Source organism: Pipistrellus kuhlii, unplaced genomic scaffold (assembly GCF_014108245.1).
Source record: "Pipistrellus kuhlii isolate mPipKuh1 unplaced genomic scaffold, mPipKuh1.p scaffold_m20_p_12, whole genome shotgun sequence".
NCBI lineage: Eukaryota > Metazoa > Chordata > Mammalia > Chiroptera > Vespertilionidae > Pipistrellus > Pipistrellus kuhlii.
The window spans coordinates 38,122,494-38,146,794 of record NW_023425427.1 but is presented as its reverse complement, the minus strand read 5'-3'; the positions used below and the strand labels follow the sequence as shown (position 1 = coordinate 38,146,794).

General features: G+C 39.6%; 1 protein-coding gene and 1 long non-coding RNA gene across 2 annotated transcripts in view; one reads left to right on the top strand and one right to left on the bottom strand.

The window, feature by feature from the left end:
* PTPRD (protein tyrosine phosphatase receptor type D) overlaps positions 1-24,301 on the top strand; it is a 626,044-nt gene that overhangs the window by 101,519 nt on the left and 500,224 nt on the right. The gene's annotated exons all lie outside the window — the stretch shown is intronic.
* On the bottom strand, positions 4,046-13,415 carry LOC118716757. Its single transcript, XR_004987234.2, has 4 exons — positions 12,962-13,415; positions 5,378-5,430; positions 5,018-5,134; positions 4,046-4,805 (listed from the first exon to the last, which is right to left on the bottom strand). It is a non-coding gene; the product is annotated as an uncharacterized LOC118716757 (long non-coding RNA).

Below are 24,301 nucleotides of genomic sequence, written 5' to 3'. Positions count from 1 at the left end.
TTTTAAAGTGATATAAGTTAAAAGATGGATCCAGGTTCAGAATGGTAATTTGGTGCTCCTGGGTTTGACCTCTTTTAAGTATATGCTAGATAATTTTATAAACCCCGCTCAGCAGATATACTAATAATCTTTTCATCTTACCTATGTCTCCATTAGCTCTGTACTAGAAGGCAGCAGCTTTAAAGAGAGAGAGGGGAAAAAATGTTTCGATACAGGAGTTGATGGAGGGAGACATTTGATGGGTGGATCACTGATGCAGATAATCCAAAACAATGAATTTTTATGAAGCGAAATTAAGCACCCTGTTTGTATTGCATTATTGCCCATTTTTCTTCTGAATTATATTTTGCTTTTTTTTTCAATGAGCGATTGAAACATGAAAAGGTAGCCTTCTTATACATAAAACAAATGTATCTTGTTAAAAAGTAAAATATGAAAAAAAAAATATGGCACATTATTTCTCCATTTGCAGTGGCCCTTCACAGATAGCTTGTCTAGCTAATAATATGCGGGATGTTCTGCATCCTGCATCATTATGCCAGGATTATCAATAATTGAATAATATATGTCATCAGTGGGGGGAAAAAGATAAGGTGGCTATTTCTGAGAATTGAAAAAAAAAAAAAAAGTCCATCAAGATTTTATCCTTACCCAATTCATATAGATTGGAAATTCAATTAGTTAATTTGGTGTGGAAAATGTAAGCTTACCCAACCTCACTATTTTTTTAATACCATTCTATAAATGTACAGTGTAATGTAACATTTATTAACTTGTTTGTTTTCCAGTTATTCAACTCAGCCCATGCCATGCACAATGGAGATCTAAATTGCCATCTTCATTTTAAATAATTAATAATTTAATAATTATTTTTTTAGAACTTCCAGGAATCCTGTGATGAGGTCAGTCTTCACTTAGGATTTTTTTCTGTCACTCTCTCTGAACCTTCGGTGGCTCTCAACTTCCCTCTATTTCTAACTCTTTGCTTCTGGTGTTATTTTAAAAGTAAAAACAAGCTCCTTTTTCCTTCGGTTGTTTATAACATCCCTATGTAGGAGAAAAACGCGAGTTAACATGGAAAATGTGGCAGAGATCAGGCATACGAGTAGAAGGCATGGGAAGTAAGTGTGACAATGGATAAGGCTGGAGAGCTCCCTGAAAAGAGTGGGTGTAGTGCAGGGAAGTTAGACATGGATGTGGGTTAATGGAGAAGATTGGGAGAGGGCTTTTGACAGACATGTTTCAGCCAACTAATCAGAGGCACCGTGTCATAGATGTTGATCACACGCTTGAACACAATCAGTGCCTAATTTATATAGCGTTTTATAGTTTATACAATGTTTTGCCTACACTATCTCATTTGCTTTTGACCATGGTTGCATGTGAGAGCCCCTTTCCACGTCCTGCATGGTTCAGGGTCCTTGTTCAGGGTTCGGGTTCTGGAGAAGGCCGCACACAAATGAAAAGAGCCTAAAAAAAGTATTAATTTGGTTATATTGGGGGCCAGGCGGGAGCCCACCTTTAGTGGGAGGACTCCTCTCTGCGCTGGCCTACCTATCCCTTTTATTGAGACTATGGGAAAACACCCATAGCCCTCAGGCAGGACACTCCAATAACAGAAATTTACGTAAGACAACAGGCAGAGACTGCTTCAGCTAACAATGTTTCAACTCAACAGTGAGGAACTAGCTCTGACCTTTCAGAGCAATGAAGGTTGTTGACAATGATCAGTTTCCAGCAGTTGCATGATATAGACAGAAGAGCTGTTACTAATCCCTAGTTGGTAAATAAAGAATTTGAGGACTAGAGCAGTTTGGGGCTCAGCTTGAACTTCACACAGGAAGAAAGTGACGGGGATAGAATCAAATATGCTGTCATCTCGCTCAGCATTCTCTCCAGTAGTGTCTATGTCCACCCTCTGAAGGCGCCAAAATGTCTGCCAGGCTCCTATAGCAGACTCCTTCCTTCTTGGCCAGGACCTTTCATCAGGGGCCTATGTAAGCATTGTACAGCTAGCAGCTGAGTTTGGGGTCCACCTTGAAGTGTGCCTCACCAAAAAGTGTCTATCTGTGTTGCTTTACTAGAACAGTGTAGCTCTTTACCAAGGTCCCCTTTGGGAATGTCAGAAACCTTCAGTGTCAGGTACAAATCTGTTTGTATGTCTTCCGTGTCTGCTTTTAGAGCAGACACCATTGGTGTGTGACAGCTCCTCTCAAAGTTTTACTTCATATTCCAAACCCCAGAAGTCCTTTCCACTCCCTTCAGGCTGTATGTTTTCCTCCCATTTAAATTGCAGCCAAGCTCAGACTGTGTGTTCATAAACATTCTAAGAAAAAGGTACCTCTCTTTGGTAAATATCTCAAATACGTACGTCTTTTCACTCGTTTGCCTGTTAGCCAGTCCTCAGGCACCCTAAGAGGAGTGTTCAGGTCAAATGCTTCCTGTATGTCCTCCACAGCAGGGAGCCCAAGAACATTTAACAAACAGCTCTTGATTGGTGGATTTTATTCGCTGTTTCTACCTCAGCCAAGTGAAATAATACGATTATATTGTCAGAGTTTCGTAACAAAATTAAGCTTCACAATAAAAAAGACTATCAGCAAATATGATTTATCATCATACATTTAACAGGATTTTATGTATATTATATAATTCTATTTAAAACCTTTCCTTTGTTGTTTTTTGTTGTTTTTTTTTAATTTGGCATTTCTCTTTAGTTAACTCCATAAAATTGGAGCTAACATGTTTTTGATCTCAAAATTACCATAGCTGTCCCCTTGCTTTTACCAATTTGATTGAAATTATACTTGACCCTTGAATAACATGAGTTAGAACTGCATAAGTCCACTTATATGTGCATTTTTTAAAAATCAGTATTTTCAGTGCTATAAATCTATTTTCTCTTCTTCATGATTTTCTTAATAACACTTTCTTTTCTGTAACTTACTTTATTGCAAAATACAGTATATAATGCATATTCCATACAAAAAAGTATTAATTGACTCTTTATATTGTTGGTAAGTCTTCTGGCCAACAGTAGGCTATCAGTAATTAAGTTTGGGGGGAGTCAATGTATGGATTTTGAACTGCATGGGAAGGGAGTCAGCACTCTCAGTCCCCTCATTGTTCAAGGGTCAACTGTATTAATTTCTTGATCCATTTGTGATTTTAAAAAATCTGAATCCATAATATAGATTTTAAAGAACTAAAGGAGGTGTTTTGTGTACTGAGGGAAACTTTAACACTGTACAAATTAATAGTAACTTTCCATAATCTTTCTGGGAGTTACATATACACAGGCCAATTGAATCATGAAATTAAATCTAAAATTTTTCAAGTCACACAGACTATGGGAATGACATTATTTTAGGATTATCTATGCCTCTTCATTAATCTACTGTAGAATAAACAGTTTTATTAACTTTTTCCCTAGCATTTGTGCCTGGTGATAACTAGTTCTAGATTTTTTTTTTTTTTTTTTTTTTTACTAAAGTTAGATATTAGATTGTGATTCTTTATAATGAAATTTCATTCATCACTGGGCCAGTGTTGCATTCCTAGTGTTCCATGTGCTATTTTAAGCTTGAGAAAAATTCCTGCCATCTATATTAGTTTCAGCAAATGAACAAACCACAAGCGTGTACTTTTCTACCATATTATTTTAAGCATAATGTTATTAGAAGCTATTGTGCTTAGAGACAAAGGCAATCATGTCCCACAACTGATTCTGAAGGCAATGGGAAATTGAGAAAGTAGTTTAATAAACAGATGCTTCCTTTGCCTTTTGAAAGAAAATCGGATTTATTTGAGCAGCTTTCTCCATATAATACAATCTGCATGTTTTAAAGGCCATCATGTCCCCCAGTTTATTCTCTCAAATGAAATCGTGACTTTTCAGAGCAGTTTTCCCCTTACTTGCCCCATGTCATTACTCTGATTTGTGGATTTGGACTGAAAAGAGAGAGGGAATAAAATTCCACAAGTGCTTAGGATTTAGAAGAACAACTGAAGTTTTAAATAGCTCTCTTGATTTTTTTTTTTAATATAAATAAAATTTTTACAAGAGCAAACTACAGGGGGCAGCAAATATTAAGAGGCTCTCAGGATCATGCTGAACCTTGGAACTAAAGATGTTTGGGCTGCTCCACTTCTCTCTGACAGAAATGTCCACGAGACATATCGTTATCTCATTGCTTTAGTTTCAAGATACATAGGAGTTAAATCTAGGAGGCTTTTCTCATCTATCTTTATACCATAAGTTGAGGTCCCAAGGTGTCTGTCACATTTCACAGTATTCTTTGTCTTCTTTAAATTCTGCAATCAAGTGTGATGTGCTGAAGTGACTTGGATTAAATGCCTTGGGATCATCTGAGCATTAAAGTGAGGGCAGTGGCACAGGCACTGCACACATACAGGGCACACAGTGCACTACAAAGGGCATTTTGTTCTCTCTTTTATTTACTCTGGGTGAGATGAGTACTCTTGGACTTTGCTGATACATCTCCCACACTGTTTGAGGTTTCATTATCTGAGAGAGTTTTCAAACACTCGGTATGTTTAAAATCAAACACACCATCACTGGCTTTCCCAAATAAAACTCGGCCTGTTTTCACAAGGGCAGAGAAAGTGAGTACAGATTACCCATTAACAGTGTTGAACTTGACTTACTCTGTTATTTTGAGGGCCAAAGAGGGGGAGGTCGCCAGACCCTCACTGAAGAGCTTTGATGTTATCCTGGTGCCACGCAGAAAATACTATCTCTCAGGGAGGCTTGGTGTGGTCTCATGTCCCTTTCCTGGGAAAGTCTGAAAGGCAGAAAAGAAGCATTGTTATTCTTTCAACCACCTCAAACCTATGTTTTAAAATATCAGCAGGTAATAGGAGGGTTGCAAAGCTCTTTAATTGTTGATAAATAGAATTATAGACATAGAGTCATGGCCAGGCACAAGACTTACAGGCAGAAGCCAAATCTGTTTCCAACATAAACATTGCCAATGTAAAGCTTGTGAAGACTTACGTGCTAGAGGATAGCGCTGACCTGGGGTAAGGAGTGAGGAGCCTGGAGCTATATATTGGTTTTGTGATCTCTGGCTTCATGTCTTGTCTATCATTGCCAACTGGTACCATCTCCTACCTGTTGTTTTTTGTTTTGTTTTTTTTTTAAATATATTTTATTGATTTTTTACAGAGAGGAAGGGAGAGAGATAGAGAGCTAGAAAAATCGATGAGAGAGAAACATCGACCAGTTGCCTCTTGCACACCCCCTACCGAGGATGTGCCCCCAACCAACATACATGCCTTTGACCAGAATCGAACCTGGGACCTTTCAGTCCGCAGACTGATGCTCTACTGCTGAGCCAAACCGGTTTTGGCCTACCTGTAGTTCTTAATTTGATTTGCTCCTGTGCTCTCTTTTCTCACAATGAAGTACTACAAATAAACAGCAAGGGACAGAAAATATAAAAACACCTATGAACTCATCAATCCAGAGCAAATAAATATTTGTCATATGATCCTCCATTTCTTCTTTTTCTTTATAAAAATATATTATTAATTTCAGAGAGGAAAGAAGAGGGAGAGAAAGAAAGAAACATCAATGATGAGAGAGAAGCATTGATCAGCTGCCTCCTGCACGTCCCACACTGGGATTGAGCTCATAACCCAGGCATGTGCTCTGATCAGGAATTGAACCATGACCTTCTGGTTCATAAGTCAGCACTCAACCACTGAGCCACACCTGTCAGGCAATTTTTTTTCTTTATCAAATAGTATTTTGTACTCTTTTTTTTTTTTTTTTTTTTTTAATAAACATACAATCAGAAAAGTTAATGTTTTTTAATAATCTGAAAACACCTATTTAACTGGAACCAAAATCAAGAAAAAAGACATTTTACCAACACCAGGGAAGACCCACTCTGTCCACCTTTACAGACTCTACATTCCCCGCCCCCAAGCCCCATCACCACAGAGGAGCCTATTATCCCGACTCCTACCAAGATACATTGGCTTTGGTTTTGGGTTTTGTTTCTGTTTTATATAGTGGGTTTTTGTTTTTTTGAAATACTGTATTTTCTGGCGTATAAGACAACTTTTAAAACGAAAAAAAGCCTGCTCAGATTGGCCAGAGTCAGAGAGGCAGTCTATTAAAAAAAGAACTGGTGTTGCCTTGGAAGGGGGAGTAGTCTTATACAGTGAATATAGGTCTAAACCTATGTTTTAACTGTAAAATTAGGGGGTCATCTTATACGTCGGAAAATATGGTATTTTTTTATTATAGACTTCACCCTTTATAATACTGTTGGGCAGTATGTTGACTTTTATTTACTTTTATATTTTTAAATAAATCTTTATTGTTCAGATTACAGTTGTTCCTCTTTCTCTCCCCCCTCCCCACCCCATAGCTCTGCTCCACCCATTTCCCACTCCAACCTGTGCCCTTACCCCCCCCCACTGACCTCATCCATCAGTGTACAATTTCTATCCAGTCTCTTACTGCACCCCCCACACTCCTTTCTCCTGAGAATTGTCTGTCCACTCCCTTTCTTTGCCCCTGATTTATTATATTCACCAGTTTATTTTGTTCATCAGATTTTTTATTCACTTGATTTTTAGATTCACTTGTTAATAGATATGTATTTGTTCATAATTTTTATTTTTATACCTTTTTCTAATTCTTCCTCTTCTTATTAAAGAATACCTTTCAGCATTTCACATAATACTGGTTTGGCAGTGATGAACTCTTTTAGCTTTTTCTTATCTGTGAAGCTATTTATCTGACCTTCAATTTTGAATGATAGCTTTGCTGGGTAGACTAATCTTGGTTGTAGGTTCTTGTTATTCATCACTTTGAATATTTCTTGCCACTCCCTTCTCGCCTGCATAGTTTCTGTTGAGAAATCAGCTGGAAATTGTATGGGTACTCCCTTGTAGGTAACTAATGGTTTTTATCTTGCTGCTTTTAAGATTCTCTCTTTGTCGTTTGCCCTTGGCATTTTAATTATGTGTGTCTTGATGTGGTCTTCTTTGGATTCCTTTTGTTTGGGGTTCTGTGTGCTTCCTGGACTTGTAAGTCTATTTCTTTCACCAGGTGGGGGAAGTTTTTGTCATTATTTCTTCAAATAGGTTTTCAATTATTTTATAAAATAAAATGTTAGGGATACAAAATACAGTAAGTGTGAGCTATGTATCCTTTCTATCTATTGTTTTTTTACTTAGTCTACATAAATAGATCTACCCATTAATTATACGTTAAAAAAAACTGTTTTTGTGCTTTGAATTTTACATCAGTAATGTCTTACTACCATGTTTCCCTGAAAATAAAACATCCTCCGATAATAAGACCTACCGTATTTTCCAGCGTATAAGACGACCCCTAATTTTACAGTTAAAACATGGGTTTAGGCCTATTTTCACTGTATAAGACTACCCCCCACTTCAAAGAAAAGACTTACTTTGCCTTCAAGATCTGCAGGTAATTTCTGTGCTATTTTGGTCTTTTGCCCCCGATTTTTGGTTGACCTTTTTTCGTTTCAAAAGTCGTCTTATACGCCGGAAAATACGGGTACTTACAGCTTTCCTTTTGAGTGAGATATAAGGCATTGCCCCGAAAATAAGGCCCCCCTCTGGGCTCTGTCTCAGAATGAAAATTAATTTACCATAAACTGGTTGCTAGGGCCACCCCGACTGGCGTCTAGCAACCAGTGATGTTATGCAGAGTCCTGACGTCACTGCTGTGTGGAGGCAGAGCAGAGGTCGGAGTGAGCAGTGAGCACGGGGCGGGGCGGGAGAGAAGAGGAGACTTTCGCAGATGCCTGTAGAAGAACAGGAGGATTAGAGAGGACGGGATGCGGTGAAGGTGGTGAGTGCTGGTCTGTCTCTGGTGACACCACCTGATGCTCGTGGCCGCCCTCATGATGACTAAAGGTTCTCAGTCAGTGGCAGACCCTGCTCCAGCCCAGATCCAGGCCCCAGCAAGCACAGTGACAGTCCCCAGGCAGGCTCCAGGGGTTAAATGTCTGATAAAGGGGTAGGGGGGATGTCTGGTGAAGGTGTTAAGTGGCACAGGAGTGGGGGAGGGGGATCACTTAAAATGACACAGGAGGATCAGAGGGGGCAATCAAAATGACACAGGAGGATCAAAAGGGGTTACTAAAATGGTGATCCTCCCTCTGATTCTCCTGTACCATTTAGATTCTCCCCTTGATCCCCCCTGTGTCATTTTAACTGATCCCCCTCCCTCCATCTTGATACATGAGAGATTTGGTCCACTGATTCTGAAAGAAATGGAGTCACAAGAAATTCACCATGAAATTCAGGAATTGGATTGCTATGATGATGTTCCAGAAGATGATGACATGATTGTCATTGAATAAATGAAAAAATTCTTGATACTGTAGGATTCACAGTTTGTCTGGTTTGTTTTGACAACTACCGTACTATCGTACCGTATACAGGTAATAAATTTCCTTTATTTTCATTTAACAATAAATGTATACCATATTCTTTTTCATGGAAAAATAAGACATCCCCTGAAAATAAGACCTAGTGCATCTTTGGGAGCAAAAATTAATACAAGACACTTCTTATTTTTGGGAAAACAGGGTACATATACATATCATTTTCCAACTTGCGTTTCTTCTGTCACTATTATGCTAAAGATGTGTTTCCATTTTTGTACATGTATACTTAGTCTGTTTCACTTCTGGATAGTGGTCCACCAAATATACTACATTTTAAATCCTGGATCCCTGTCGATGGCCACTTAGGTTTTATCTTCCCTAATGCATGGTGCATTCCTGGAGGTGCAATCTCTGGTTAGAGCTTGTGCCTACTTCCACCTTTCCTGCATAGCCCCAAACTGCTCTCAAAGCAAGTGTGCAGAAGACTGTAACAGATGCCACTTCACATGTGTCAACACTTGCAATGATCAGATTTATACATGTTTGTTTGTGTCTTATTGTTGTCATTGTTGTTTTTTGCCAGTTTTCTGGGGGTGGAAAGGCATGTTCCTGATGGCTAGTGATGTTGGGTTTTATGGTCATTTCTTGCTCATTTCACTTTCTGTCTCTCCACAAGCCTTTGTTCCCCCTCCCTTGCTCAGCACTCAGTTTCTTGCTCTACTTCCTAACAGGTTTTACAGGTGGTGATACAGACTTTTGTCTCTTTCTCTCCCTTCTTAATTAACAAAAGGTAACTGTCATCCAACACAATGCTAATTGATCCAATGCTAATCTGTTCACCTATTCTCTTTATCATCTCCTTCCTGTCTCACTGTAGTTGGCCTCTACTACACCATTGAAATGGACATCAGGATTACCAATGACATATTAATTTCACTTGATTGTCCTCATCTTACTTCAATTCTATGATCCCCCTGCCATAAATTCTTCCCTCATTTATTGAATACTTCGTGGCCTTTCATTTTGCTGCATCATTGCATGTCTACTACTTGGTAATATTACCCCTTTTTCTCAACCTCAAAACTAGTGGTTCTTTTTGTGAGCTCATATAGAACCTTGGCAGCACCATAAACACACACACACACACACACACACACACACACACACGCACGCACACACGCACACACACACATACACACACGTTCAACCATTGTACTATAATTACAATTAACTATGATAAGGGAGTCTGAAGGATTTGAGTTTCTGCAACCAAAGTGCCTAACCCAGAGTCTTGGCAAATGTTCGTGGAATGAATCAATACAGTGATACATTGGGCATTTCTCTGGGTTCTCTTTCAGTTCTAGCTCACCAGTTCAGAGTTTGTGGCCATGAAAACGGGGCCTCTTTCTTCCCATACTGCCTCCCCTGTGCATTGGTATGAGTTGTTTTCTTCTACTGGAAGAGTCTTTTGCTAGAGCCCTGATCTGAACAAAATTCCTGTCCTAAGCAGAGATATATTAATAGCAGCCTGGATGGAGGAACCAGTCACACTGAATCCCTCTTAGGACTGAGGACAGCAGATGGGGAGATGATGCCCATTGTGGAATTGTATTCCTTCTCCCCATTCCTTGAGCCCACTATACTGAGAAAAGAAAAGGAGGAAGCAAGGAAGAGGAAAGAGGAGAGTATATGAATGAATTGGAAGAAAGTAAGAGCTCACAAGGGCACCCGCCAGTATGATTCAGTGGTTGTGCATCAACCTATGAATCATGGAGGTCACAGTTTGATTCCTGGTTAGGGCACATGCCCAGATTGCGGGCTGGATCCCCAGTGTGGGGCATGCAGGAGGCAGCTGAGCAATGCTTCTCTCTCATCATTGATGTTTCTATCTCCCTCTCCCTTCCTCTCTGAAATAAATGAAAAAATATATATTTTTTTAAAAAAGAGCTCACAAGGGGATGTTAAGGTGAAGATAATCACAAGGGTGTTTATCCCACCCGGAAGAGCAGGGATAAAATTAAATTCACAGACAGATATACTTTTATTTAGGTCACTTAAGTCCACCCCCTGCAGGACTGCTGGAGCCCATGGTGGCTTCATGGAGTGATACTATTTGTTTCAAGTCTTTTCAAGAACTCCATGGCCATTTCTAGTAAATGTTTTTGCCATCTCACTCCTGGTAACAGGCACCATCCACACGTGACGTGGCCCAATCTTGCCCTGTAAAGCATGTGAGTATATCCTGCTTCTATTGCTACAGGTAACTAGCAGAGGGCAGAATTCAGGAAATTGTATGGCTTCCCTATTAAGAAGAAATTGCTGTTTTCCAAGAAGCAGAACTTGCTACTTTTGAACTGTATTTGGCTAATTCATGCATATAACAAAAGGCTCTTGTGTGTGTTAGCATTGTCTTTTAAAGGTCTCATTTCTCCATGTGTTAATGCTTACTTGAAAAAAAAAATGTTAGATTGATTCAAAGCATCCTATTCCCAAAGACCATAGTCCTTATTTTAAAATAATAAATTTCACTTCAAAACACACACACACACACACACACACACACACACACAAAAAAAAAAAAAAAACAAAAAAAAAAAAACCCATGATTTATTTCCGTTTTACAATGATAAACTTCATCCCATCAGTAAGCTTAAAAAACTGTTGAACTGGGTCGAGTACTGAAAAGCCCTCTTTCTCATTTCCTCACTGAGACAAGGCAGCTGTTGGCTGTGGCCCCCTCGCTATCGCATTTGAGCTGCTTTCACAAGGAAATAACAAATGAAAATAGGCAATTATCCTCACAACTTGCCTCCTAGAGCCCAATGTTCCTGGAAAAACTGCTGTGCTATTTCAATAGCAGATAGGTGATCTGCTTGCCTCCAGTGGCAGGGAAGGCCAGGCTCTCTTAAAGGAAAGTCAAATGGAGCACAAAATGGGAATGGAGATCGCTCTAGGAATAAGGATCTTTAAGGACATCTGGAAGTAGCTACCTAATACTAAGTCATATGAAAATAAAGAACTTTCCAAGTAAGGGTCCAAGCCACCCCTTGTTGAATACGTTTTCCTTCCTCCTTTCCTCCCTCCCTCCTTCCCTTCATTCCTTCCTTCCTTCCTTTCTTTCTTTTTTACCACATGGCCATACTGACTTGACCCCTGACCCAAGAGAATAATTCTACCTAAAGACAGTTCTGTGTCATCTGTGAGTCTCCAAGTAAAGATGAAGGAGCTCACTATTGACTTAGTTGAAAAAAATCCCTACCAGAATCCTGGCCGGTCTGCTCAGTGGTTAGAAGGAACTCACTATTGACTTAGTTGAAAAAAATCCCTACCAGAATCCTGGCCGGTTTGCTCAGTGGTTAGAGTGTCAGCCCTTGGACCAAAGGGTTATGGGTTCGATTCCTGTCAAGGGCACCTGTCTGGGTTGCAGGCTCGATTTCTGGCTCTGGTCAGCCAATTGATATGTCTCACATTGATGTTTCTTTCCTCTCTCTCTCTCTCTCTCTCTCTCTCTCTCTCTCTCTCTCTTCCCCCCCCCCCCACGCCTACCTCCCCTCTTCCAGAAACCAGTGACTTCTTAGACAAATAGGGACATGAAATGTAAAAAAGTAAGGCTTTTAACTCCCTAGTTGGCAAACTCACTAGTCAACAGAGCCAAATATCAACAGTGCAACGATTGAAATTTCTTTTGAGAGCCAAAAATTTTTAAACTTATTCTAACGCCACTTCTTCAAAATAGACTTGCCCAGGCTGTGGTATTTTGTGGAAGAGCCACACTCAAAGGGCTAAGAGACGCATGTGGCTCATGAGCTGCAGTTTGCCGACCACGGCACATATTACACCTGGAAAAGATCAATTTCCTAATCTATCTGGGTAATGTTGCCCTGCTGTATGTATGTTTTCTTCTCAGTCCATTTCATACAAAATGCTACACAAGTCTTTTGTTGTTGCCCTTGATAAAAGGTGTCAATGCCACGGTAGATATTTACATACTTTTGATAAGAATATTCTCTGGAATATATTTATTTTATCATGTATCTAATTCAAATATGGGAACAGAGATAGGCTGGGTGACCTATCACTCATTCATTCACCTATTAATTCAACATGTATTACGTTGCCTACTGTGTACAGGGACCTTATTTAAAGCTGAAGATTCAGAGTTGAACAAGACAAATGTGTTATGTAATTGTAATCTGCCCCCCCCCCCCCCCCGCCACTCACACACACACCACCTTTCTCATTTTCTCTCCTTCACACTCTCTATTTCTGATTTTGTTGAATATCAATCATATCATCAACATCATGTAGATGTCCAAGCCGCAATCCAAGAAACCATGCTGGCTGAAGCTCTTCCCTCCTCTTCATTCCACTAAGATACATGCCTTGGTCCACACCCTTCTGGCTTTCTGCCTGGACATTGCAATAACAAGGACACAGATCTAATAATAAACAGGCAATGAATTCTCTTATTTACTATTAGATATTTTGGGAACAACTCACTTTTTGCATTGAATAATACAGTTGATGTTCACAATCATCCTATGAAGAAAAGATATTCTCACCTCCCCGGAGGAGAAAAAGCAGAGGCCAGAGAGAGGTTCCAGGAGCTGCTCGAGGCTTTCGAGTTAGTAAACAGAAGAGCCCGGATTTTAATCAAAGACGTTTTGAGTTCAAAGTCCATGTTCTTTCAACTCTGCTGCTCTGTTTTGCATCCACCGTGGTATTCCCTGCTTGTGCTTCTCTTTCATGGAAGTTCCCAGTAGAGGCTCCTTCTCACACACATTAGCTCATCTCTCCGCGGGGATACTTTATATCTAAGGTGAGGCACCAGTTAGAAGCAACCATAAAAGAAAGGAAAAAAAAACAAAAAACAACAACCCTCAAGGTGAAGCACTTCATCTTGCAAGGGCGGACTGTGAGATTGTGGTCCCTGCAGTGGGGGAAACCCTGTCACAAAAGCCCCTCTTGTAGATGGCATTGCGGTTTCACAGCGGGCGAGAGGGGATTCTGTTTTTCATCTTTGTGGTTCTTTGTCTGAAATCTCTTTACAACCAGAACCGTGTTGTCTTATGTTACCGTTTTAGTAATGACAGAGCCAGACAAGGGTATCTACCTTGTATTTAGTCTTCAGAAAACAGTTTGGAAGACTGTACCCGGGGTATAATTTCAGGTGTTCAAATGATATCACCCAATTATACATTAAATGTGATAGCACTTTGGGAGTGATAAATGGCCATGCAAATGAAAGGCGCCATGATGTTGGGAGGTAAACATAGTCTTTCCCGTGGTATTTGATTAATGGTCTTTTTTAAAGAAAGCAAGAACAACGTAACAATACCACCTGATTATTCCATTAAATAGTAAGTAGCATTGTTTTTCTCCCTTTAAAATTTTCACATTGAAAAATGCAGCCATTTTGTCTAAAGCCCCTGTCTCTGTGGGTATGTATAATGCATGTTTTAATGTGTTACATGTTCAGTGCAATAAATCCTGTGGTTTTTCTAGGAAGCAAATTCCAGTACGTTCCAGTGTGAAAAGATAAGACTGGAGATCAAAGGGCTGATGCGCTATTTTTGCAATTTGTTTGCATACCTTGTTGGCATTAGTGGTAGGAAAATCACACAGGGCAGATCCTTTTCTTATGTGTATTGAGCATTTTTTCAGTGGCAGTTGCGAAAGTGAGTGAGGGACCAACCATTAAAAAGTCTTCAAGAGGTAGTTTTGTTTTCTGCAAGTGTAGATTTCATAACAGCTTCCTTTGAAGTAAAAATCTCATCTCCTTGTAACAGGAACAGGTTTGAGGAAACAAAGCTTCAAGAGGTTCAGATGGGCTGTAAAAAAATGTTGTAATCTCCTACAGGAGAGATGTGATTTATAAGGCAATGTATTTTTTATGACACATCAGTGTTTGCAACAGACCAGGCCAGCAAGTAAGAAGTTCAGCTTTAAAAGGAAAGAGCAGCCACATAACTTTCCTTTACAGGTGTCATTTGGCTTAAGACAACCTTTGTGAACCCACTGACTGAATCATTTTGTATGCGTGCAAGTAGGGTTTGTGTAACAAATGTGTACTTTTTCCATCTGTGTGCTGGAGCCAGCGCCACACTGCCAAATTGGTTTTTAATGAAATAGACAAAAAATGATCTGTGCATGTCCGTGTTTGACGGGGGTCTTAAACCAGTCTCGGGGGCCTTGTCAGAGCTAGGTTTCTCTCATCAGATACTTTGAAAAGAGGCAGCAGAGAGGAATGGTTAATGGGATGGGTTATGGGGGTCAGACAAACCTGAGTTCAAAAGCCAATTCTGCCATATACTAGATTGATATGACCCGGAATGAGTCACTTCCTTTCCTTAACATTTCTGCATCTCAGTTTACTTATATGTAAACTGGGAATAATAAAACCACCCCAGAGGGTGATTTTGTACATGAAGCAATACTATACACTTTAAATGTTTGGGTCTTTTTAAAAATATATATATATATTTTTATTGATTTCAGAGAGGAAGGAAGAGGGAGAGAGAGATAGAAACATCAATGATGAGAAAGAATCATGAATCGGCTGCCTCCTGCACACCCCACTGGGGAATGAGCCTGCAACCTAAGCATATGCCCTTGGACCCTTCAGTCCTCAGGCCAAAGCTCTATCCACAGAGCCAAATTGGCCAGGGCACACTTTAAATGTTTAACCCAGTGTCCAGTGCATGGTAAGTCATCAGTGAAGACTTTATGTTATTTTTCGTGCCTTTACAAAGCACTGAGTGAGTGACTACTATGAACCAGGCAAAGTATGTAAGTGTAGTGTGTGTGTGTGTGTGTGTGTGTGTGTGTGTGTGTGTGTGTCTTCAAGTATGGCTGCACACCCTCCACCACCACGTCTGCATTATATGAAAATGTTTAATTAGGATTTTTAAGCAGCTTCTAACCACCAGCACATTGGCAAACAACAAGATGTTTGCACTGTTGCACCATGTAGAGTTTGTTTACTTGGCAAAATGCAGCTACTGCAGCTGCTTTACACAATCCTCAGACAGGGAGTGTGCGGGTGGCAGAGCGAATCGAGCTCTGGAACTGTCTTTGGTTAGCATGTGACATCATTTTCAAAGTAGGATTATTTGAATCATTTTTTTAAAATAAGTTTTAAATACACTTGTTTAGTTATTGAAGAAAGCTTGGGCAATTCAGCAAATGTCCCTCCTTTGCCCCTACTCTTCCTGCTTAAATCCAACCAATGAGAACTTAAAAAGAAAAGGGCTATAAAGTAGCTAAATTCAAAATTGCTAATATCTACATCATGGTAAGGGTATCTGGGTTAAAATGTATGTCCTGGCACATAATAACCATATGCTATAAAATGCAATGGCTATAATAGTATAAGCCAATAGGGCAAGTCTTCATCCTGCCCACAGACAGGAGCATTACAAAGGGGTTCCCTGAGGCGATTACGTAGTGAAATACCATTAGGCGTATCTTCCCATGTGTACTTACGGCTGTGCTGTATAGCACTGAACATCTGTACGAAAATCAGAAAGTTCAATCAACTCTCCAGATGTCCACAAGTATCAGCGTATTTGGCTTATGGACAAAACAGCTGGGCTTTGCTTTTTCATTTTATTTTCTTCCAGATGTTAGTCTCTTGTAGACACAACCTCGGTTGGAGTTCTTTCCTACTGCTCACCTTTGGGATTATTACTGAATTACTGGAGAAAAAAAAAAACACAAAAAGTTTACTACAAAATTGTTTCTTCTGTGTTCAAGGGGGATGTAAGTCAAAGAATCTGCCTAATCACACATAGGTGTAGGTAATAAAGAACCTGTGGGGAGAGGGGCAAGCATGGAAGTTATTTGCTCCATGAAAGAAAATGTTTCAAACAAAATTTCAAGAAAAATAAAATCCTTCTTGTTTTGGTTTATAGAAAGTATGTGATCAGATATTGGGAAGTTCAGATTTCCAAAGGTTGAGTCCATGTAGTATAATGGAAAAACACAGGATTGCCATCGGGAAATCTTGGGTGTGAGTTAAGATTCTGTCCTTGACTTGTGACATTGGGATCCTTGGCTTCCTTTGAGGTGATCAACCACTCCAGTGTGCTTGGGACTCCTCAAGTTTTAACACTAAAAGCCCCATGCATGGGAAAACCCCTCTGTCTCAGGCAAATGGATGAGGGTAATAATCACTTCCTTAGGATGCTGTAGTGCAGACGGGTGAATAAGTAAAGCATCTAAGGCTATCAAGAAGCACAGGGTTCCCAAATGGGAATGATTATGATCAGTATAAGCCTCATCCATATGTCCTAATTCTGTTTTCTTTCAAAGCACAGGCTTGTCTGTTTCCATTTTACTCAACACAATCAACACTTCACTTACATTATGATAGCCACAGAGAACTGATTCCATCTCATTCTCAAAAGCACTTAAATTCGGCATGGTATGCTCCATCATTGATTCAATGATCATGAACTTTTCTTCATACTCACTGGAATCCAAGACATAACTTTTTGCTTCATCCATATCATTATAGTTTTGATGTATGTTGTGGAAATTCCAGTGTCCACAGAGAGCTTGACACATAGTGGACCCTCCACAGATACTTGTTAAATAAAATAATGATACATGAATAAAAAGTAAAAAATATACAGGTTGAACTATGGCAAACCATTTGAGTGAACATTAAAGTGGGACTCTTCTCTACAAACTCATCATTTCTTTTTTCTTTAAAATTTTTTAAAATTGATTTTTAAAGAGAGAAGAAGGGAGGGGGAAAAACATCAATGTGAAAGCAAAACATTGAGCCTTCTGCATGCCCCCACCACCCCCTACTGGGGGATCAAGCCCCAAACCTGGGCATGTGCCCTGAGTGGCAATCAAACCAGCAACCTTTAGGTGCATGGGACTACACTTAACCAACTAAGCCACACTAGCCAGGGCCAAACTCATCATTTCTCTCAAGGATTTCATTTTATTTACTGTAAAAACACTGCTGTCTTTATGAATCAAACAGGTATATTTCCTTTCCAGAAGCTTTAATATACCAATTGATCTTTACCAACTAACCAGTCTAGTCGGCTTCCTCCACTCTCTAACCTCATATTGTTCTCTGGATCTCAAGTCTCTGTTTACTCTCCTGCTGTGTTGAAACATCCACAGGCCTGTCTTTAGCCTCATCACTTGGTCCAGCTCCAAACTCAAACATCCTCCTCTTGAATATTTCAGATTCCTCTCTTAGTTCACCTTATTCTACCCTCTAGGCTACTCATTTTCCTGTGTCTTCCACTTCAGCTAAGCCCTGTCCCTGCTTCCAGACCTCCCAATGCCTCATTTTGAGAGGCTAGACCTAACTAACAACAGGTCATCAAGCCACATCTTTTTTCTCTTCTGCCCTGCAACTCAGGACCCCCTTTCTCCAAGAAGCTTCTTTCTGTGAGTCCCATCCAATGTCTAACCTACCATGGCAGCCCAGCCATAACCTGGGAGTGCGGCTGTCAGAATGAAACAGAGATAGAGTGTGACTAATACTCTTGCATGACATTAAAGAAGTAGGTCCACTTCTCTAACCCTTGATTGCTCTTCTGAAAAAAAAAAAAGTGAGGATAAGAATGGTACTTGTGCTGAAACTGGTTTGGCTCAGTGGATAGAGCATCAGCCTGTGAACTGAAAGGCCCTGGGTTCGATTCCAGTCAAGGGCATGTACCTTGATTGTGGGCATATCCCCAGTGGCGGGTGTGCAAGAGGCAGCTGATCGATATTTCTCTCTCATAGATGTTTCTAGCTTTCTATCCCTCTCTCTTCTTCTCTGTAAAAGCTCAATAAAATATATTTTTTTAAAAAGAATGGTATTTGTGATAAAATGGAGATAATAATGATGGAAACTAACTGAGGTAAAATAAATAAAGCTTGGGTAGAGCAGACAATTCACTCCTATTCATCCTAATACTCTTATCATACATAAGATCGCCTACTTCGATTTCTAAAAATTATGTTAAAGAAAATAATTGTGAGAATTCTTGACTACCTGTCTCCAAGTATTCTGGCTGCCTTTGGAGGCTCCTACTAGTCATGACTAGACTCTAAAAGCTTTAGAACCCCAGTTGGTTAGGAAAGAAGGTTTGTATTCGGATGGACTTAGGTTCCCTGAATTACTTTAAAAATGAAAGTACAAGATCCAAGTGAAAGAAAGCTTTCAGTGGGGAATGTTCAGGGCCATGGGGAGAAAGCTTACACTCCTGACCTTTCACCTTCACATTTTTCTCCCTTCGACTTTCAAGCAGTGAATAATCAACATGTCAGAGTTCATTTAGATCCAAATCCAATTAAGTCTGACCTTAGGGATAGTTACTCATAGTTGCCAGCAGGTGTGTGCTTAGAAGAAATCATCATCCATGCCCTTTGTTTAATTTTTCAATCACCCATGTTTATGACCCTGACCAATTAAGCCTAGAAACCCCACCCATTGAATACTGAAAGAGAAGAGCAGCTGGTTTAAATGTCTAGGCCTGTGGTCGGCAAACTGCGTTTCGCGAGCCACATGTGCTCTTTGGCTCCTTGAGTGTGGCTCTTCCACAAAATACCACGGCCTGGGCGAGTCTATTTTGCAGAAGTGGCGTTAGAAGAAGTGTACGTTTAAAAAAAATTGGCTCTCAAAAGGAATTTCAATCGTTGTGCTGTTGATATTTGGCTCTGTTGACTAATGAGTTTGCCGATCACTGGTCTAGGCATTTGTGCTGGACAGCATTTCACCAAATCACCACTCTCTATTTATTCTACATGGAACAAATACGGGAGTTGAAATTTTTCTTTAGCTATTGTCTAAATCCTTACACTACACTAGCTGCTGGACCATTATTTAACCACTATGTATGTCCCTTGGTTTCATCATCTGTGAAGTGCTCTACAAGGTTGTTGCCAGAATTAGATTAATGTATGGCTTGATTCCTGATACACAGTAGATAGTAAATTAGTGATAGTCATTCTTAATAATGAATATTATTAAAGCATCATCAGGAATTTCAAATGTCTGTTCATTATTCACTGTAGGAGAAAACTGTGTGTGTATGTGTTTGTGTGTGTGTGTGTGTGTGTGTGTGTGTGTGTGTGAGTGAATTCTCACATATCTTCCATTAATTGTGTCCATTATTTTAGATTGCCATTATTTTATATTAGCTTCAGAAGTCATGCTCTAAAATATCTTAATTACTGTTTCTCACAATTCTTGCAGCATGGTTTTTGTTGGATAAGGAAGGGGAAAGGTGCTATAAAAATAATTACCTAGGAAGATTCCAATACTCTGCTTGGTATTTTTCATATATTTTCTCATTTATTTCTCAAAAATTCTCTGTAAAGTATTATTATGTCCATAATTCAGAGGAAATAGACACAGATATAATTAAAAATCCAGATTCAAACCAGGTCTAAATAACTCTAAGTCACTTTCTATGTTGTGTGTATGTGTTTGTGTGTGTGTGTGTGTGAGCGCGCGCGTGCGCGCCTTTGGAGAAGGGTTGCAAAAGATTTGATTTCTGGTCTCAACTTTTCCCCTGAATAATTGTGTTCTTCAACCAATTACCTAACTATTCTGATCTACAATTTTTAATCTGTAAAACAGAGGTTTGGATGAGACCATTTTTAAATCCTTTTCAGAACCACTGGTTTAAGAAGAGACATTGTGAAGTAAATCTAATCAAGGATAAATTAAATGAAAGGGACATCTCTGTCCCTATGAGTAAACCATATTTCTCCCTGAAGCCATGAAGAGAAGAAAGGAAAAAATAGAAGTACCTGTTGGTCTTTGCCCAAACCAGACCACTTTTATTGGCACTCTGGTTGACCTCTGAGACATGAACCTCAGGTTGCTGGGCCCTCCTCCTCCTCTGTGGTGTATGTACTAGCCTGTTCAACAGCAGTGATCTCACCCAGCAGGATATAACTTGGTTCTGGAGAAAACAGTGAATGGTGCCTTCCATCTTTTCATTCTGTTTCTGAGTAGGAAGACAGGAAGGAGCCAGGAGAATGTCTAGGAAGAGAACCCGGCTTTTTATCCATGAGAAGAGTGACCAGATGACTAAGAAAAATAGAGCTGGATGAGCCTTTAATTCTCTGTGAATTTATTCTTTTTCTCTGGTCAATACTTGAGTCCTTATGGCCCAGGTCCTGGAAGCTTTGTGAACTCTGTCCTGAGTGTCTCCACCCCTCATTCTTTCTGCTGAGCTATGTTCTCACACTTTCGGGAAAGGGCAAACATCCGATTGGGCTTAGTTGTCTATATATCTGTTCTTTATTTCAATTTATATTGCTATAAGTATATGAATACAATGTAGTGTATACTACAGCTCTTTATTGATGTATATGTACATCATAATCATGTGCAGGTAACTCACAGAAGGAAGGTATTCTCATGTTTGAGAGGGAATAGGTGTTTAGTTTTCATGAAGGCTGATATATCTGGCCTGACCAAGTGAATACCTTAAAATCAATGCTTTACCTTACAAAAGTATTCATAGAGAACTTTGTTTTAAGACCAAATTACCCTATTGAATTTTAGTATGAATTCATAAAGATTTGACTAATATACTGCTTTTTCAGGCATGATCTCTGTCACTAGTTCCATGAGAGCAAGGAACCTGTTTTATTTCTTTTCCACTATACCCCAATGAGTGCTTAATAAATATTATAGTATTAAAGGAATAAGTGAATGAGAGAAGGAAGAAATGAACAATTACACAATTATTTAAATGAGGGAGCACAGTATGTTGCCAGTCCCTGCTGCATATTATAAAGGCATTTAGAAATATTGTTTTAAGCTAATAAAACAAAATACATTAAAACATTTTAATTTTCTTTTTTTTGTGTGTTTACGTAACTTGGTTGTTATGGACATGAATAATCCTTTCTTGCCTGTGCTATAGGATGAGGAACAATAATCGCGAGTTGAGGGAAAGAGAGAGATGTTCTGTCTTTGCAGTAATAACATTACTCCTAATATGCTCTCTCAGGTTAAGCAGTCATAGTTAGCTCTGAGCAGTTAGAACTCTGCTCAATAAAAATAATGACATTAGAGGCAGCGAGTGGAAGCTGATTGTACGCTGTGCTGCCTCACCATCTTCACGAAAGAGAAAAGGCAGAAGCAGGCTGTTGGCGACTTCTACAGATAACACTGAATGGGAGTGAGCCAGACCGGAATGGAGGCCTCACTCAGGAAAAACAACTCGAGGATCTACAATCCCTCATCTCCCAAGCAGTTGACATTCACAGGCTGCTTATTCGGTGATTATAAATGTGGCTACCATCCCAGTTTATATCAAGTATCACCAGGTAAATGACTGGCAGGGACACTGTGGGGTTGCTCAGGGGCGTGACTGAGAAAAATGATGTCTTCATTTTCTTAGTTTGACCTCTTTTCACCCACAGATGCACCCCCAGGCCCCCCGCCCCCCACCTTTATTTGTGAGGCTACATTCCAGACCCCAAAGCAAACACAGGGTGTGTTTTCTCTGTAAACAGTGTTACAAGTGGAGGGTTGAAAATATTTGCTTTGAAAATTCTTCCTTAAGCAGTGAGACCAAAAAGGTTCACTCTCTGTCGATAGGTTTCTCATCCTCTGTGGTTCAGAAGGATGATTCTCCTCCCGTTACCCATTTTACTGTATCTGGAACACGTGAGGGGTATTTGGAGCAGTTTCAGAAAATAAATGACCGGAGCCATGGCTTCCCCGGCTGGCCCAGCCTCTCTCCATCTCTGTCTCTCTGAGTTAAGTTGAAGCAAAGTCTAATAAACTTTAATGCTAGGAGGTTGTCCTGCCAAAATTAAAGAAATTAGCAGGATTCTTTTCTTTAAAAGGTACAGGATTCTGTTTTAAGTCATTGAAATTAAATAATATGCTCCCCCCCCCCAAAAAAAAAAAAAAAAAGTTGAGAATTGTTTTACAAGCCTGTAATTTTCCATCAGGATAGGGAGGTAGATGTGGATTATAAAGGGACATACAAAGCTAAAACATTAATCAGGGCTGGCTGCCACTGGTCAGTGAGCTCCCTGGTAATGGACCAGTGATCACACTGTGTCTGTTTTTGCTTATTATTGCACCCTCAAGAGTTTTTGCAGAGTGTCAGGGACACAGTGAACTCTCAGTAGATATTTGAGTAAATGAACAAAAGGAGGTCAAGTGAATGAATGAACAAGAAATGAATGATGGAGTGCAAAGCCAAGCCTACTGGACCCAAGCACAATGTTTGTTCAGTCCTCCTACCCCACTCACCCCAGGACACACACCCAGCACTTTTATTTATTGTAAAATCAGAAAAACAAAACGCAGCAAATATTCAGGACAGCGTTGAAGGGCATTCCCCATCCCAGTCTCTCACCCAACAACCAAGCAACGCGACCCTCTTCTATGCCTTTTCAAGTGATTGTGTCACACTGTCATAGAGTTAAGTCAGTAGACACCTTTGTTTCTACCCAGCTCCCTTCACAGGCTTCATATTTAAGAAAGTGGGAACTGGGTTATCTGAGAAGAGTTAGAGACACGTGTCTACAGTGCTTAAATGCTAAAGGGGCGAAGGACAGAATGCTGACCCCTGGAAACTTTGTCTGTTGGCCCATCACCTTGGTGAATGCAAAATGTCACTGAGGGTTATCAGTCTCAGCAAATGGTGCTGGGAAAAATGTCAAATTTAACTGAAATTGGCAAGTTCTTTTGCATTTTCTTCCTGATAAACTTCTATCATTTTGTCAGTGGATGCAAATATGAATTTTTATAATTTGACATATTGTCAGGAAAAAAAAAACAGTCCTCAAAAAACAAAAGATAATTTGCTCATTAAAATATGCAAATCTGTTTAGATAGTAATAGAATAAGCTAATTTATTGTTATTCAGAAATCCTTTAAAATAGGAGAAATGAATTTCCACCATGAAGTCTGTAGGCATCAGTATCTCACAAAATTCTAGAGATAGCTGAAAAGGAGATGATTGACTACTCAAGTAAATTATATGATGTTTCAATGAATATTTTGACATAGAAGCTACCCTGGGTTATTCATGTTTGACTTCTTGGGACAAGGCCCAAATTATATTTCTTGTCCTAATTTGGCAAATACAAATTTAAGATGTGAAGCAGTGTGGTATAGTAAAGGGACCTTCAAGTACACACTTGAAACACAATCTACTTTGGCCACCTATCAGGCCATGATCTTGACCTCTGTAACTTTTTAAGATGCATGCAAACACACTTGTCGTTTTTATCCAAATATTTAAAACTAGTCTTTGTTTGCTCAGGGTACCATGTCATTCAATAAAACTCTTGGGCAGTCCTTAAAGGACACCAAATGTGCTGAGTTATTTTTGTAAATAAATTTCCCAGATTTAAATTATCAGATTGCATGAATTTAGAATTATCAACCAATTAATTCTTTCTGACTAGGTTTCTGCCAGGAGCACTGAAACCTTTAACAGGACATGACAAAGCACCAAATTCTTCTGAGGATATGGCAGCCAAGTGATTATCCTCAATATTAGAGTGTAAGAGCATACAAAGGGAGGTGCTTTCAGGACTCACAACAGTTTTCCCATAAAAAAAAACAAAAACAAAAACAAAAAAACAGGCTCCTGGTCTATTTTCAGGGGTTAAAAGGAAAGGTAACCTGATGTTTAATAGGCTTTTCATTAATTCATTTGGTTGATGACTGTTCTATAATATACACTCTGAGCTCCCTGTTAATGAAACTAGTCTCAGTGAATTTTTCAGCTATATCTTTCTATCATACACTCACTCGGACTCTCTCTCTCTCTCTCTCTCTCTCTCTCTCTCTCTCTCTCTCTCTCACAAACTCACACTCACACCTCACACAGGTTCTTTTGGTTTAGGCTAACCCAGTGGCTGGCAGACTGTGGCTCGAGAGCCACATGCGGCTGGAG